We start from the raw sequence: 18,652 nt of genomic DNA, 5'->3' as shown, positions 1-18,652 counted from the left end.
TTACTTACATACCTTTAGTGCTAGGGACCAAACCCAGGGCCTCATACATAGTAGGCAGCACTTTACCACTGGGAGTAGTAAGACCATAGCTGTTTTTATAAACTACCCTGATGTATTTTATCACATCAATGCCAACTGGACTAATACACCCTCCTTTAGCATTCAGAGGCAAAGAAATATTAACTACATAGGGATGTGTGTTCAAGACTTTCATAATAAAAACAGCAGAAAGTAAATAGTATCTTTCCCTCTACTGTCAACATCAGAGAACTGTGGGCTTTCATTGTACCTAACACAATTTTTTTTTTTTTTTTGCCAGTCCTGCGGCTTGAACTCAGGGCCTGGGTACTATTCCTGAGCTTCTTTTGCACTTGAGCCACAGCACCCCTTCTGCCTTTTTCTGTTTATGTGAGGAATTGAACCCAAGGCTTCATACATGCAAGGCAAGCACTCTACCACTAAGCCACATTCTCAGCACACAATGTTCTTTAATATATGTATATGTACACAGCTATGTGAATGATGTAACTTTTATCAGGCTGACTTGAGTGAATGTTGGAGACTGGACCCTTCTTACAGAAATAATTAACAAAATAATAATTATGGGCCTTAGAAATGGTAACATTTATACTGTAAAAGAACAGATCTTCGTTATCAAGTTTCAACATACCACTTGTCAATAGAGGTTAGTGTTCCTGCAATGTCTATATCATAAAAGAGAAATGATACAAGTATGTTGCAATTGGGTAGATTTCAAAAGCAGGTTTGAACAAGATTATTTCAAAGTCTTTTTGCTTATGTGGTTACTAAGCTTGAAGCTTCAACTTATAAAGGTGATTTCAGTTGGCCTTACTATTTTTTTTCAGTTCTAGAATTAGAACTCAGCTCTTTGCCCTTGCTAGACTACTACTTTCTTATTTTATGCTTCTATATCCAGACCAGCTTCTTCTGTTGAAATGGAGCCTCATGAACTTTTTACCCAGATTAGCCTGGAACCACATGCCTCACTCTCAGCCTCTGGTTTAGCTAGGATTGATTATAAGTGTGAACCACCAGCACCTGGCTCAATGTATATTCTAATCAGTTTTTGCTGTTTGGTTTCCAGATTGACTCTGTCTTTCCTACCTTTCTCAAAAACACTAAGATTTTACTCAAGACTATCAATGATCTTATTAGCATATGACTGCTTGTTGTATTTGGAGAGATTATTTGTAAGAGCCTAGCAATACTAGAAGTAAACCCCTTAAACAACTATAAAAATGTCTTTGAGGACTCTTGTGGCTCCTGTGAGTGCAGCAGATGGGATGGAAAGCAATTCTTTGTCTTTGGATTCAAGTACTCTAAGTAATGTTTTGAGTTGGCACAGTTGGCACTGCTAAAATAGCCTTCCGTACCAACCGGGGAGGGGGGGACACGGGGGGGGGGGGGGAATTTGGTGAACCACTTTGTCAAAGAGAGCTCCAAAATAGTGTAAGCCAGACCATTTCTTTCAGTCTTCTTAAAAATGTCATTTATTTCAAATGATGAAAGTAACACATGTATATTTTGGATAAACGGGAAAATACAAGAAAAGCACAAAGGAGAAAACTCTCCTACATTTCTACTGCTCAGTGATAACCATGATTGTTAATTTTTTTATTTTCTTAGTCTTGTTCAATACACATATTTAAAAAAATAACATGTTATAGTTTTGTAAGCATCATGAACATTTCCCTTTGTTTTCCTATACTATCATTTTATTGGCTGTATTGTATTACACATAAGATAGCTGTTATTTGCTAGCTTTATCCATTTAAGTGGTTTCTAAGTTTTCCATATATACTCATATACTTGCATGTGCTTGCTAGTAGTGTCTGATTATTTCCTTAGGACAGGGAAGAGGGAAGGAAGTCAAATCACTAAAGGTTTGATGCCACATTTCTGTTTTGTTTCTTTGTTTTTTTTTGTGCTGGTACTGGGGATTAAATTTAGGGCTTCACACTTGTATTTGGTTTTTGCTCAAGGGTAGTACTCTACCATCTGAACTACAACTCCAGTTCCAGCTTTTTACTGATTAATTGGAAATAGACATCACTTAGATTTGTCTCTCTGCCTGGCTCCAAATGTCAACCCTCAGGTCTCAGCCTCACTGTAGCTAGGATTAGAGGCACAAATCACCAGTGCCTGACTTAATGTTACATTTCACTCTGGTAGAGTTATACCATTTCATATTCTTAGTGGTGCTCCATTACCATTTGATGACTAAAGGATCTATTATCTTTAATGGGCCAGATCCTGGAAGAGTTGTCAGAATTTCAGGGTAGGTTCTCCAAAATGGAAGAAGCAAGACCAGTGGCTTCAGGTGACAGTGAGAAAGTACCAAACAAGCATTTCAATGCCAACTGTGCCATATGTCATGTTCATGAATCAACATAAAATACTTGTACTTCAAGTTCTCAGCTTTAATTCAGCTGTACCATAAATTCCAATTTATTGACCCCCTACAGTGATTTCAAACTCAACAAATGATTTCTGAATAAGTGAGATGAATATTATTTTTCTGCTTACCATCCCATTAATATTAACTTCTTTAGAGAATTTAAAAGATGCAAGCTTCTGTAGTTTGTTATCACAAGAACTGAAAGACTTAACTATAATGAAGACGAATTAGACCAACTGAGGGTTGGAGGCATGGTTCAGGTGGTAGAATTCAAACCCCCTAGTACTAATACACACACACACACAAACATACATACACACATACACATACACACACACACAAAGTAATCCGAATCTGGTAATTGTGGACTCTTAGATGCATTATTTAATCTGTGTTTCAATTTTCTTATCTGTTAGAGAACAATAATTCATACTTAAATTTTAATGACAACTAAAAGTGATAATGCATGTTAAACACTTAGCATATCAGTTTATACAGAGTAAGTAACAACACATGAAAGCTATTGAAGTATTGTAATAAATGAAAGATACAAATAATGAATATCTTGGGAGGTTGAGAAGAAGCACAGTAGCCCTGGTTGAGAAGATGCCAAAGGGGGATGGGAAGGTGGCTCAGTGGTAGAGCACTTGCCTTGCATGCATGAGGCCCTGGGTTCGATTCCTCAGCACCACATAAGCAAAAAGAAAAGAGCTGGAAGTGGCGCTGTGGCTCAAGTGGTAGAGCGCTAGCCTTGAGCTGAAGAGCTGAGGGACAGCGCCCAGGCCCAGAGTTCAGGCCCCATGACCGGACCCAAAAAAAAAAAAAAAGATGCCAAAGGCTTCATGGCAGAAGGATACTTAGAAATTCTAAGAAGAGGATTGAAGACATTTCAGGCAATGGAAACATCAGAACATAGAGTGGAGGAAATTATGAAGCACATGTTTTGTACACTTGTTTTCATGGAGCATCATATAGGTGTAGTTTGTGAGGAGACAAAAAAAAAAAAAAAAACAGATAAAACTAGGCACTGGGGGCTCATGCCTGTAATCTTAAGTATCTGAGAAGGCTGAGATCTGAGGATTGCAGTTGTTTGTTTTTTTTTGTCAGTTGTGGGGCCTGAACTCTGGGCCTGAGTACTGTCCCTTAGCTCTTCAGCTCACGGCTAGCACAGTGTCACTTCCAGCTTTTTCTGCTTATGTGGTGCTGAGGAATCAAACCCAGGGCCTCATGCATGCAAGGCAAGCACTCTACCACTGAGCCACCTTCCCAGCCCGAGGATTGCAGTTTGAAGCCAGCCCAAGCAGACAAATCTGTGAGTCTCTTATCTCTAATTAACCAGTTAAAAAGTTGGAAGTGAAGGTGTGGCTCAAGTGGTAGAGCACTAGAAGAGCACTAGCCTCAAGCAAAAATGTTGAGCAAAAGCATGAATGAGGCCCTTAGCTCAAACCCCAGTACAGGCACTAAAACATAAACAAACAAAAAAACGCATAAGGGGAAAATATCTCTGACTTGGGGGTGGGACTTTTCAGTTAGAACACTCAACAGAGATACCATTATGTACATCTTGATATAATACTTATACCAAAATGAATTCCAGGAAATGGAAGCAAGAGAATTTTTCTTTGTTTAAATAAAAAACCGGTAACAAATTGATTGTTTGGGCTCAACTTTCAAGATATTTGCTCTTGAAAAATACTTTAAACTGAAAGAATTGAGAAAAGCATAGAAGAAGCAAGAAGGTTACTCTGATCTCCCATGTCTCTTCTTTTTCTCTCTTTTTATTGTTATTGTAAAGGTGATGTACAGAGGGGTTACCATTTCATAGGTCCAGTAAAGAATACATTTCTTTTTGGACAATTTCATCCCTTCCTTTGTTCTCTCCCAGTGTTTCTCCCCCATCTCTGCACATAAGTTTTAGAGTTCATTTCCAACGTAAGTGTCTGTTGAGTACCATTGCTTCACCACATTTCTTCTTACAAGTGGACTATGAAAGAATTCTCTGACATACTTCCCTGTAAGTCATGAAATCCTCATTCCAGAAGGATCCTGTCCTACACCTGGAGGCCAAGAAGAATCTGCAAAAATAGGCTTTGGTAAGTCTGCCAGCTTATCACCATGAGATCCTACCCTTTGTCTTCAAATTAGGTAGCTGCCTGACAGTCCACAGAAGTAAGATTTCTCTGGACCTTTGGGTCTTCATTTCTGATGGGTCCCTTGTCACATAAAATTTATATTTAAATATATGTGGTACTTTTCTTTTGTTTAGTTGTCTTTTGTTATAAAATAGCCATTATCCTTTGATAGGTAAGGAAAAAATTTTACTTTTTTCTCACCTATACATATTTTTCTGTCAAGACAATTTTTCTGTGGTTTGCTGGTTTGTTTTTTGTTCTTTGGGGAAGTTTTGTTTTGTTTGGAACAGTATCTTGCTATGAAGCCCAGGACTCATTTATGTGGCCTAGGCTGGCCTCAAACTTGTAATCCTCTTGCCTCAGCCTAATGAGTGCTGGTATTATAGGTGTGTCCTACCACACCCAGCAGAAGTTTGTTTTCTTTATACTGACTCCTTGTAATTCACTATCCTACTAATATTTACTGAACTTCTATTTACATGCTAGGTACTTAGCTAAAAAACTAAGAGTACAAAGGTAGACAGACACTAGTTTACGTGTTGACCTATTAAAACCCATTGATTAGTGGAGGAGATAGCAATTCCAGTGAATCTGGAATGATGACCTGCATGAATGAATGTTCCTACAATAGGAACATTGAGGCTCCAGTCTTTTTATTTTTTTGGTCGTGTGGCTTGAACTCTGGGCCTGGGCGCTGTCCCTGCACTCTTCGCTCAAGGTTAGCACTCTCCCACTTGAGCCACAGTGCCACTTCTGGTTTTCTGATGGCTTAGTGGAGATAAGAGTTTCACAGACTTTCCTACCCAGGCTGGCTTTGAACCATGATTCTTAAATCTCAGCCTCCTGAGTAGCTAGGATTACAGGCATGAGCCATCAGTGCCTGAAGCTCCAGTCTTTTTTTTTTTTTTTTTTGGGGGGGTCCAGTCGTGGGGCCTGAACTCTGGGCCTGGGCGCTGTCCCTCAGTTCTTCAGCTCAAGGCTAGCGCTCTACCGCTTGAGCCACAGTGCCACTTCCGACTTTTTTCTTTTTGCTTATGTGGTGCTGAGGAATCGAACCCAGGGCCTCAGGCATGCAAGGCAAGCACTCTACCACTGAGCCAACTTCCCAGCCCTGAAGCTCCAGTCTTAAGTGTGAATTTTGGTTAGCCAGAACAGAGCTCGTTGCCATCCATGAAAGACTGTCCTTCAGTGTGGACAATGGCATCCAATTTGTTCATATTTTTTGTTTTGGATTAATCCTTCCTTAACTAAGACTTCTTAGAAATTACTCTATTTATGCTTTTAATTTAATACCAAAATCTGCATACATGCTAACCAAATCCCTGGCTGTTTTTTGTATTTTATGTTTGTTTTTTTTTTGGGTCCGGTCGTGGGGCCTGAAATCTGGGCCTGGGCGCTGTCCCTCAGCTCTTCAGCTCAAGGCTAGCGCTCTACCACTTGAGCCAGAGCGCCACTTCCGGCTCTTTTCTTTTTTTTTTTTGCTTATGTGGTGCTGAGGAATTGAACCAGGGCCTCGAGCATGCAAGGCAAGCGCTCTACCACTGAGCCACCTTCCCAGCCCTATTTTATATGTTTTATGACATTCAAAGTTCACCTTTTTTTGTGTGATACTGAAGTTGGAACTCACAGTGACATATTTGCTAGGCAGGTGCTCTACTATTTGAACCATACTCTTATTTTTTGCTTAGGTTTTACTGGTATTTTTTTGTGCCTAGGTTAGCTTTTTTAAAATTGCTTTTCAATGTCTTCATTTTATTGTTACTGTAAAGGTGATGTACAGTGGGGTTACAGTTAACATTAAGTCAGGTAATGAGCACATTTCTTTTTGAACAGTGTCACCTTTTCCTTTGTTTTCTCCCAGTTTTTCCCTCCCAACCCGTCTTCCCCCCCAAGTTGTATGGTTCATTTTCAATGTAGTATCTAATGCGTATCACCGCTGCATTTGTTCACTCTTTGTTCCACCATTTCTGTGCTCTCTCTTGCCCTCCCCCGAAACAGATAAGCTTACATACAACACAAAAAGTACAGAAAACAAAAACAGTGACAAAGGAGACAAAAAAACAACAACAAAAAGAAGCAAAATAATATAAAGCCTCTTGTTTCCATTTCTTAAGAGTTCATTTTGATAAGCATCATTTATATGAGCATATGCTCATAGCTATTGAACCTTTGTGATCTTCTAAGAATACCCTCCTCCTTTGGTCTCACTGTATGAATGTCTACAGTCCTATATAATTTATCACGTCCAAGTGTATTTTTTTGTCTTTTCCTATCAATTATGTTTACTTGTAGATTTATAGGAACTTTCTTGTTATAGGAAATGAAGGAAGCCATGCAAGCTATGTTTATTTGGATCTGGATTATTTTGCTTATAATTTTTCCAAGTCTTTCCATTTCTTTATGAATCATACAGTATCATTCTTTCTGATGGAAGCATAGAATTTCATTTTTTTTTGGTCCGGTCATGGGGCCTGAACTCTGGGCCTGGGCGCTGTCCCTCAGCTCTTCAGCTCAAGGCTAGCACTCTACCACTTGAGCCACAGCGCCACTTCCGGCTTTTTTCTTATGGTGCTGAGGAATAGAACCCAGGGCCTCAGGCATGCAAGACAAGTGCTCTACCACTGAGCCACCTTCCCAGCCTTAGAATTCCATTTTGTATATCACATTTTCCTGATCCATTCAGTCTGCTGAGGAGCATCTGGGTTGATTCCATATCTTGGGTATGGCAAACCATGCTGCAATGAACAAGGCTGTGCTGGTAGGTTTGTTTTGTTTTGTTTTTGGTTGGCCCTGGGGCTTGAACTCTGGCATGGGCGCTGTCCCTCAGCTCTTCAGCTCAAGGCAAGCACTCTACCACTGGAGCCACAGCACCACTTCTGGTTTTCTAGTGGTTTATTGGAGACAAGAGTCGCACGGACTTTCCTGCCTGGGCTGGCTTTGAACTGCAATCCTCAGATCTCAGCCTCCTGAGTAGCTAGGATTACATGCGTGAGCCACCAGCGCCTGGCTTTTTTTGTTTGTTTGTTTGTTTTGTTTTGTTTTTTGGTGCTGGTAGCTTTAGTGTGGCCTTGTTTGTAGTCTATTGGACAAAATGCTCAGGAATGGAATTGCTGGGTCATAGGGAAGCTCTGGAGCCCAAAACACAGGATGGAAGAAAGACAGCCTCTGCAACAAATGTTGCTGGCAGACCTGGCTATATACATGCAGAAAACCAAAGCTAGATCCTTATATCTCACCAGAATCAATTCTAAATGGATAAAAAAAAACTCAACGTAAGGCCAGCTACCATGAAAATATTACAGAAAGGAGTAGGGAAAACATGACGGCTCCTAGGCACAGGTCGAAACTTCCAAAGTAAAGATCCAGAATCACAACAAATTAAAGAAAGACTGGAAAAATGGGATTGCATTAAAACTGTATAGTTTCTGCATGGCAAAGAACATAGTTAGCAAGATAAATAGAAAGCTCATAGAATGAGAGAGGATTTTTCACTAGTTATGCATTTATTTTGTTGGTCATGGGGCTTGAACTCTGGGCATGGGTGCTGTCCCTCAGCTCTTCAGCTCCAAGCTAGTGCTCTACCACTTGAGCCACAGCACCACTTCTGGTTTTCTAATGGCTTATTGGAGATGAGAGTCTCACGGACTTTCCTGCCCAGGTTGGCTTTGAACCACAATCCTCAGATCTCAGACTCCTGAATAGCTACAATTACAGGCGTGAGCCACTGATGCCCAGCTTAGTTATGCATTTTTACTAGCTATGAAGACAAAGTCTTCATATCTAAAATATACTTAGAACTCAAAAAAATTACCTTCCCCAAAGATAAATCCTCAAAGAAACAACAACCCAATTAATAAATAGGCTAAAGCCTTAAAGAGAGACTTCTCAAAAGAAGTAAGAATGGCCAATAGACACTTGAAGAAATGTTCAACATCTCTGACTATCAAAACAATATTGAGATTCTACCTCACCCAGTTAGAATGGCTATTTTCAAGAAAACTAGTAATATCAGATTCTGGCAAGGATGTGGCCAAAAGGGAACAGTACTACATTGTTGGTGGAAATGTAAACTTGTTCAACCACTCTGGAAAGCAGTATAGAGGTTCCTCAAAAGACTAAACATAGAGCTTCCCAGGTTAGCTTTGAACCACCATCTCTTCTTGGTCTCTGTCCATTGCATAGTTGGGATTACAAGCATGTGCCATCATGCCTGCCACAGTTTCAATTTAAACCTTACCTTAGATGATATAATTATGTATTAATTCTTTTTTTTTATTGTCAGTCATGGGGCCTGAACCCTGGGCCTGGGTGCTGTCCCTCAGCTCTTCAGCTCAAGGAGAGCGCTCTACCACTTGAGCCACACTACTTCCAGTTTTCTAGTAGTTAATAGGAGTAAGAGTCTCATGGATCTTCCTGCCTGGGCTGGCTTTGAACCGTTATCTTCAGATCTCAGCCTGCTGAGTAGCTATGATTGCAGGTGTGAGCCACCAGCATCCGGCTTACAAATTCACTCTTTAAATGAAAAATACTGGGCATTTACCTGAATGATCACAAACAAGACCATACTAAAGCTACCAGCACAACTATGTTTACTGCATCATTATTTACCATAGCTAAGATATAGAACCAACCCAGATGCCCCTCAGTAGATGAATGGATCAGGAAAATGTGGTATATATACACAATGGAATTCTATGCCTCCATCAGAAAGAATGACATTGCCCCATTTGTTAGGAAATGGAAAGACTTGGAAAAAAGTATATGAAGTGAAGTAAGCCAGGCCCAAAGAAACATAGGTCCTATGGTTTCCCTTATTTGCAATAACTAGTATATATCTGAGACAGCAGAAATGGTCAGATAAGTTGATGTTAGGCAAAATGAACCCCAAGACAAGGACTCAAATGCTTTTTTTCTTACGATTGTTTCTAACAAATTTGTAAGATCATTTCTTTGTTGCTTTGTATGTCCTTCCCCCACGGTATAACCCCTGTTTTCACTGTATTTGATGTTGGCATAATGTGTGGAGGGGAAGGGAAAAAACAAATTGTTTAAATAGGGATACAGGTGGACCCTTGCAACAATGAGATGTACAAGATGCTATGTCGAAAAAACGAACTTTACAATTTAGGCGGGGGCAAGGGGGGTGGGGGAGAATATAGTTGTAGAGGTGGGAGGGAAGGGATGGTAGGGGAAAAACAAAGGAGGAGGCAAAAATACTTGGTAAGAAATGTACTCATTGGGCTGGGAAGGTGGCTCAGTGGTAGAGTACTTGCCTTGCACACTTGAGGCTCGGGTTTGATTCCTCAGCACCCCATAAGCAAAAAGAAAAAAGCTGGAATTGGCGCTGTTGCTCAAGTGGTAGAGCGCTAGCCTTGAGCTGAAGAGCTGAGGGACAGTGCCCAGGCCCAGAGTTCAGGCCCCATGACTGGACCCAAAAATAAATAAAAAAAAAAATAAAAGAAATGTACTCATTACCTTGCTCATGTGATTGTAACCCCTCTGTACAGTATTTTCACAATAAAAAACTTATTAAAAAAAGAAAAATAGTCTGGTACAAATAATTACACTGCTAAATCAGGAAACAAGGGAATAATATTTTACATATATACAGATCTAAGACTAAATGTTTCCCCCATTTAAAAGAGTGTCAAAGGCTATTCTTAATGAAGAATGCTTCCCCAGGGAGTTTGGAAAACTGTAGGATGGTTTTGTGCTGTCACAATGCTGGAGAGTGATTAGCTTGGATTAACACCAGAGATGTTAGCTGTCCAAGAATTCTCAGGACAATCTCCACATCCATAAGCTATCTGTTCCAACTGCTAATATAATATCCCTTCAGACAAAATTCCATAGAGAGTCTCAGTGGTCTTTGTAGCTCTAGCAGTTCGTCGGTGAACTGTATTTTTCCCTTTCAGCTGGCTTGTTTTAGTATTCTTAAGTATCATATTAAACAAACAGCTAATGTCAATGACTTAGGTATCTGTGATAGCTAATGTTATGAATCTACAAGACTGGGTCACAATGCTGAGCTATCTGGTCAAACATTATTCTAGATATTTCTGGGAGTGTATCTGAATCAGATTAACATTTAAATTAAGGAACACTGAATAAAACAGGCCCTGTCTGTTTTCCAATCAGATTTCTATATCGTTCAATCATAATTCTAATAGAGTAAGACTGACCTCATAAGCAAAAGGACACTCAGGATGGGGTATAGAAATATGCCTGTAATTATAGTTACTCAGGAAGTTGAGATCATAGTTTGAAGCCACCCAGGCAGAAAACTCTATGAGAATCAGGTTGAAGGTATGGCTTAAATGGTAGAATTCCAAGCCCACAAGCAAGTTGAGCTAAAGTCCCTAAATTCAAACCCTAAAACTAGTTCATGCATGCATGCACACAAACACATAAGGAGGGAAGTGAGAATACTCAGCCTTCAAGCTAAAACTGCAGAATTTGAACTTTTACAATTGCCTAAGCCAATGTCTTTTTTTTTCACTTTAGTACAAAGCATTTATTTATTGTATACACATATAAGTACATGCATACATAGAACATACATATATACATACATACATACATAACTGCCCTTCCCTTGTGGCCCAGGCTGGCCTTGAACTCAGTCTTTCCAGTTTCCCAAGAGCTTTGATTGCCAGTGTGTGCCACTGCCCAGCTTGCAGAACTCTTAGTTAACTTATAGTTTGGAAATATATATGAAGCCAATGTCTTAAAGAAAATCTCTCTATAAATATATGGGTCCTATTAGTAATTTTTCTTTCTTTTTTCTTCCAGAAAAAACTTTTTTTTTTTTTTGGTCATGGGGCTTGAACTCTGGGCCTGGGCACTGTCCCTCAGCTCTTCAGCTCAAGGCAAGCGCTCTACCACTTGAGCCACAGCGCCACTTCCAGTTTTCTAGTGGTTTATTGGAGATAGGAGCCTCATGGTCTTTCTTGCCCAGGTTGGCTTTGAACCGATATCCTCAGATCTCAGCCTCCTGAGTAGCTAGGATTACAGGCGTGGGCCACCAGCGCTCGGCAGAAAAAAACATTTTTTATTAGCTTGTATTTCATGGAAGAAGGAGAGGATTGTTATATCTCCATGTTTACACATTATTCCAATTAATCGCACCCCCTCTATCACAGTCCCAGCCAATTAGTTGTTTTCTCTAGAGAACTCTAATACCTATCTTTACCCCTGGGCATAAGATTTAGAAAACGTGGGAAGGAAAAGGAAGTTACTGGAAATTTTCTTCACCATTCATCCTCTGAATGTGGATAGCCATGATTTCATTTAGTAAACACTCCAAATAGTGAAATGTAGTATACTAAGTATGAGGATTGTTATCTTGTCCCTCAGCATTTTACTAAGCATTTAAATTTTCTTTTGCATTTGTTTCTGATTCATTTACACTGGCTCATCAAATTTCTACTCAGCTATTTGTCACTGCACCTTCTGACTGCTTGAGCTAGCTCTAGCATGTCATCTTTGTTCTAAGAACCAGAAGTCACCTTTGTTCCCTCAAGTGAAAGACGCAAAGTAGAAATGTATGTTGGAGGGGCTGGGAAGGTGTCTCAGTGGTAGAGCGCTTGCCTTGCATGCCCGAGGCCCTGGGTTCGATTCCTCAGCACCACATAAGCAAAAAGAAAAAAGTTGGAAGTGGCACTGTGGCTCAAATGGTAGAGTGCTAACCTTGAGCTGAAGAGCTGAGGGACAGCGCCCAGGCCCAGAGTTCAGGCCCCACGACCGGACCCCCACCCCCCCCCCCAAAAAAAAAAAAAGAAAGAGAAAATATATTGGAATAAATTTAAAATAAATTTAAAATGTACAATTTCTAGTTTAGCTCCCTACCCTCTGTTGAAAGCATATGCATTTTTATTTACCACATCTTCATTTGAAACTTTCTTCTGTTTTAACCCTATACAAAGTTCTCTCTCAGGCATATTATTAACTATACACATATTTTCAAGTGACTTTTTTGCATGAACTATCTAAGGTCACTTCTTTTCTTGCTTTGGTTGTTTGTACTGATGGTTGATTATTCTGAAAGTCAATGAATCCAAATGCAACTTGTTATAGGGAGGGTTTTTTCCCCCCTTTGAATGCCTCCTGTTGTTTTGCAAAGTCTGTGTAATTTAATCTATGCAATTACCTTTTCAACACAAATACTTAACTCCAACACAAACAGCTCTATCTAATCCACCAGACTAAATCTCCTGACACATCATATAATAATAAGCCAATATGGACATTGGGAACAAGGAAAACCAAATTTTCACAAAGAAATTGAAAACAGTTTTGCACTTCTAATGGCCTAACTTCAAAGTTCTAAGTTAAACAGTAGGTCTCAGAAGTATTTGGGAACTGACATCATTTAGTGGTGAACTTGTTAGATTAATTAACAGATTTTAACTAATAGTGAACTTCTTAGAGCAATTTAATAAACTTTGACACAAGGTAAAGATGACAAACATTAAAATACAACAGCAAACCTCCTGTTTACCTGGCTTTAATTCCTAAAGACTTATTTCAGAATCATGCACTTGTCTGTAATATTCTAAATTCTAAAATAATGACACTTATTATGTGGTAGTAAGTGTAGTCTTCAGAGAATTAAACACACAATATGTACCAAGCACCAAACAAGACTGCCTTTAAACAACAATGTACTTAATGCTTAAAATAAAAATTAGGCTCAGGGGCATTCTTTCAGACAATAAATGATATTTGGACTGTTTAAAATAAATGATTTAAATTGTTTTTAAATCAAAATAACTTCTTTTTTAATTCAAAGAAGCAGAGGGGGAGGAGGCAGAAAGGAGATGTAGCTCAGTGACAGTCTCTACCTCACTGCTAAATGCTCTGGTTATCCTAGGATTAATCCCCAGCACTGCAAGAAAAATAAAAATGGGGGGAAAAAGAGAGGAAGGAAAGAAGGAGAAGTCAAAATGAAAGAGAAGAAAGAAAAGAGAGGGAAGGGAAGCAGGAACTCCAAGAAAAGGAAGAGAAAAGGAAATAAAGAAAAAGAAATAAAAAGTAGAAAGGAAAAAGGAAAAGGAAAAGAAAAGAAAAAGAAGCTACAACAGTAAAACGAGGGGCTGGGAAGGTGGCTCAATGGTAGAGTGTTTGCTTTGCATGCATGAGGCCCTGGGTTTGATTCCTTAGCACCACATAAGCAGAAAAAGCCAGACGTGGCACTGTGGCTCAAGAGGTAGAGCGCTTTCCTTGAGCTGAAGAGCACAGGGACAGCACTCAGACCCAGAGTTCAAGCTCCACGACCAACCAAAAAAACCCACAAAACAAAACAAACAAACAAAAATTAAAGAATTAGTTTGAGAATAAATGTAGCTATACCAAATTCCCCCTACTCTCCCTGGGTTGGTCGTGGGGCTTGAACTCTGGGCCTGGGCCGTCCCTGAGCTCTTCAGTTCAAGGCTAGCGCTCTACCACTTGAGCCACAGTGCTACTTCTGGTTTTATAGTGGTTAATAGAAGGTTAAGAGTCTCAAGGACTTTCTTGCCCGGGCTGGCTTTGAACCACGATGATCAGATCTCAGCCTCCTGAGTAGCTAGGATTACAGGTGCAAGCCACCAGCACCCTTATTTACATGAAAAACACAGACACAGATACAGACACAGACACAGGCACAGGCACAGACACACACTGAGCTCAGGGGCTCCTGCCTGTAATCCTAGCTACTCAATGTTAGGTTTTCAAAAAGAGGTAGCCGAGGCCAGGCGCTGGTGGCTCACGCCTGTAATCTTAGCTACTCAGGAGGCTGAGATCTGAGGATCAAGGTTCAAAGCCAGCCCAGGCAGGAGAGACCGTGAGACTCCTATCTCCAATAAACCACCAGAAAACTGGAAGTGGTGCTGTAGCTCAAGTGGTAGAGCGCTTGCCTTGAGCTGAAGAGCTGAGGGACAGCGCCCAGGCCCAGAGTTCAAGCCCCACGACCGACAAAAAAAAATAAAATAAAATAAAATAAAAAATAAAAAGAGGTAGCCGAGTAAGAACAGCACCACGCATGTGGTAGTCAGGTAAGGGGTAGGTTTATTCAGTAGACCTGCTGGGACCAGGCAAGGTTGGCACTCCACGTGGCTGGGAAAGAGAGAGAGAGCTGGGAAAGAGTGAGGAAAGAGAGAGAAAAGAGCTAGAAAAGAGCAGAGAGAGAGCTAGAAAAGAGAAGGGAGCTGGGAAAGAGAAGAGAAGGAAAAAGCTGAGAACTAGAAAAGAGCAGAGAGAGAGCTAGAAAAGAGCAGAGAGAGAGCTAGAAAAGAGAAGAGAGAGAGAGCAGAGAGAGAGCCAAGAGCAGAGAGAGCAGGGAGAGCTAGAAAAGAACAGAGAGAGAGATCTGGGCCTGGGCTAGGCCTTATCTAAGGTACAGGCAGAGAAAGGTGTGGCCACATCAAATTCAGATGTGACCTCAGTGGATGCAGATGTGACCTCTTCCAGGTGTCCCAGTTGGAGACTTTGCTGCGAGCAGGGTGGAGTCTGCTGGCCATCCAGGAGCGGACCTTACACTCAAGAGGCTAAGTGAGATCAGAGGATCACAGTTTGAAGGTTTGAAGCTAGCTTGGCAGTAAAGTCTCAGAGACCGTTAACTCTGAAGCATCAAAAGAAAACCAAAAGTGAAGCTATGGATCAAGTGGTAGAGCTCCAGCCTTTAGCAAGCAAAATCAGGGACAGCACCCTGAGTTCATTCCTGAGAACTGGCACAAAGCAACACAGAAAAAGACATTGAAGGGGCTGGGAATGTGGCTTAGTGGTAGGTAGAGTGCTTGCCTAGCATGCATGAAGCTCTGGGTTCCATTCCTCAGTACCACATAACAGAAAAAGCTGGAAGTAGCACAGTGGCTCAAGTGGTAGAGTGCTAGCCTTGAGCAAAAGAAGCTCAGGGACAGTGCCCAGGCCCTGAGTTCAAGCCCTAGAACTGGGAAAAAAAAAAAAAAAAGACATTGAAAATCTCGAAGATGTCACATATATATACACATATACATGTATATATATGTATATGTATATATATTTGCATCATCTTTTTCCTCTTTATTGTATGAGGGGGAAATTGTGGATAAAATCTTACCAGTCCTGGGGCTGGGAAGTTGGCTCAGTGGTAGAGCGCTTGCTGGGCATGCCTGAGGCCCTGGGTTCGATTCCTCAGCACCACATAAGCAAAAAGAAAAAAGCCGGAAGTGGTGCTGTGGCTCAAGTGGTAGAGCACTAGCCTTGAACTGAAGAGCTGAGGGACAGTACCCAGACCCAGAGTTCAGTCCCCACGACCGGACCCAAAAAAAAAAAAAATCTTACCAGTCCTAAAATCAAGACTGGTAATTATGAATGAGAAAACGTTTGTTTCACAAATTATAATTAATTTTGCAACAATTTCTTCTGTAATAAAAAGTGTTTTAAGCTCTGCCATACATATTATTTCACCTAATGTTTATGAAAACTTCTTTGAAAGAATAAACCATTCAAATTATCTCCACTGTTGGAGCTAAAGTGTTCTTAAATTAGTGAGACCATTGTCATTTGCTTTTGCTATTTAAGTCTATTTAAGAAGTAAAATCACAGTTGGAGGTGTGGCTCAGGTCCTAGAGCTCCAGCCAAGGAGCAAAAGCAATTGTCAGATACTGAATTTGAGTCTTGGTCTTGGACAAAATAAAAAAGAAGTAAAATCACATTGTTTCTATCTTTTCAACACTAAAGTCAGAAATTCCACTTACTTCTATTCTCCTCATCCAGAACTCAGCCAAAGTATAATCCTGAACCATGCTACACCCATCTCCCTCCTGTTCCATGAGTTACTGGTTGCTGTTGGTTGGTGTTATTTCTCAAATAACCTTGGAGATTAATGTCTTGCTTTCCATTTTCCAGGGCACCATCTTATTTTGGCTCTGTAGTACTGGAATAGCTTTAAAGCTCATCTCTCTGCATCCAGTTTCACCCTCTCACCTGCGAAGTGGAAACTCCTCTTTGTCTACCACTTACTTTATCCACAACAATGCACTCTTCTAGTGTTTGAATAAAGCATTTGCAGCAACTAGATTGCCTCCATCTCCTAGATTCTATTAGTGGAACCTGAGCAAAAAATTTATTCTCCAAGCTAATTTCCACCTCTTCCAGAAACCACCTCATATTTCCACCTAGTTAAAAAGCAATTACTTTCCATCCTATCTTGTCATAGTACCGAATTTTGTGTTAAAATATTTCTCTTTACTCAGTAGAATTTTTAGCACTTGTTTTATTTATAAAAATGCTTTTCTCTAGTGTTCATGTTTAAAAGAACCAGCACGTGGACCAACCAGATCTGGGGTTGAATTCTAACCCCTTTTATCTAGCCCCTTTACCTCTCTGAGATACAGTTCCCTTATCCCTAAAAGGTGGATTATTCACTACCAGCTTCACAGACCGATTGAGAAGAGGAAATGACATTCTGCAAGAAAAATACTTTGCATAGTACTGGGCACAAGGAAAATGTTAAACCAAGGGTAACTGATCAGTTTGGTATGGAGGAATCCTCTGTATAGGATAGAATCCATTATACAGCCTTCCTTTTTTTTTTTTTGGTCAGTCTCTGGGCTTGGGCGCTGTCCCTCAGCTCTTCAGCTCAGGGTGAGCACTCTACCACTTGAGCCACAGCACCACTTCTGGTTTTCTGGTGGTTTACTGGAGATAAGAGTCTCACAGACTTTCCTTCCTGTGCTGGCTTTGAACTGTGATCCTCAGATCTCAGCCTCCTAAGTAGCTAGGATTACAGGTGTGAGCTACCAGTGCCCAGCCAGCCTTGCTTTTATTCATTGGTCCCAGTAGAGAGCTTGAACTGAGGTGCCTAGAACTCTTGCTGAGTTGCTTTGCTAACAGCTAATGCTCTACCACTTGAACCACATCTCCACTTTTGGCTTTTTGCAGGTTAACTAAAGACAGAAATCTCATAGATTTGTCTTCCCAGGTTGTCTTTCAACCATGATTCTTCCATCTCAGCCTCCTGAGTTGCTAGGATTATAAATGTTAGCTACTGGCACCTGGCTTCAGGAGATACACTTTAACATAGCAAACTTCACAAGATCCGACTTCTTACCTCATTTCTTACCCTTATCTGTTACCATTCCTGTCACTTTTTCAGTCCTTCACAAGAATTGACTGTTCATTTTACCAATAATAGTACCAGTCTGCCCCAGGGCCTTTTGCACATGATTTTGCCACTCTCTGGAATGTTTTTCCTTCTGCTCCTTCATCTGGTTAACTCTCATCCTTTTTGTAGTAGTTTCATTTGTTCTTCTGTTTCTATGGAAACCTTTCTCTCACTTTACTATATATGTCCATGGACTTTTATTATGTGTGCTTGTGTAAGCTGTTTATCTAAGCAAAGTTCCCCCCCACTGAGGTGATGGGTGGGGCTGAAGCAAGTGTACATTCCACCTACCCAGCCTTGCATGTGAAGCAAAGCTGTATCAACTTGCAAGAGGGCATCTTTTTCTTTTTCTTTTTTTTTGGTCGGTTGTGGGGCTTGAACTCTGGGCTTGGGCACTGTCCTTGTGCTCTTCAGCTCAAGGCCACTGCTCTACTGCTTGAGCCACAGCGCCATTTCCGGTTTTCTAGTACTTTATTGGCGATAAGAGTCTCATGGCCTTTCCTGCTCAGTCTGGCTTTGAACTATGATCCTCAGATCTCAGCCTCCTGAGTAATTAGGGCTACAGGTGTGAGCCACCTGCTAGATGCCTAGCCGAGGGCATCTTTTTCTAACTCATCAAAAAAAACACAGGTTTGCCAAGTTATGGCTACTCTGGGCTGTTTCTGCCTATGGGAGAGACTTTTAAAAAATAGCATAAAGATACCATATGGACTGGCAGCAGCCTTCCCATTTACTTGTTTTCATACCACTTATTGTAGTTGTAATTCTCTATCTATTTGGTTGTTTGTTTCTCTAACTAGACAATAAGCTGTATGCCTGTTTGGGTTCTGTTACTGAGTTTCCTAGCACCTGAAACAATGCATGGATTGTAGTGGGTCCTCAGTAAATATATATATATATATATGTGTATATATATATATATATACACATATATATATATATATACACATATATAAAAAATATATATATTTTGGG

This window comes from Dipodomys spectabilis, unplaced genomic scaffold (genome assembly GCF_019054845.1).
Source record: "Dipodomys spectabilis isolate Male_0828 unplaced genomic scaffold, ASM1905484v1 ptg000003l, whole genome shotgun sequence".
Taxonomy (NCBI): Eukaryota; Metazoa; Chordata; class Mammalia; order Rodentia; family Heteromyidae; genus Dipodomys; species Dipodomys spectabilis.
Note: the sequence above shows the minus strand (reverse complement) of the source record.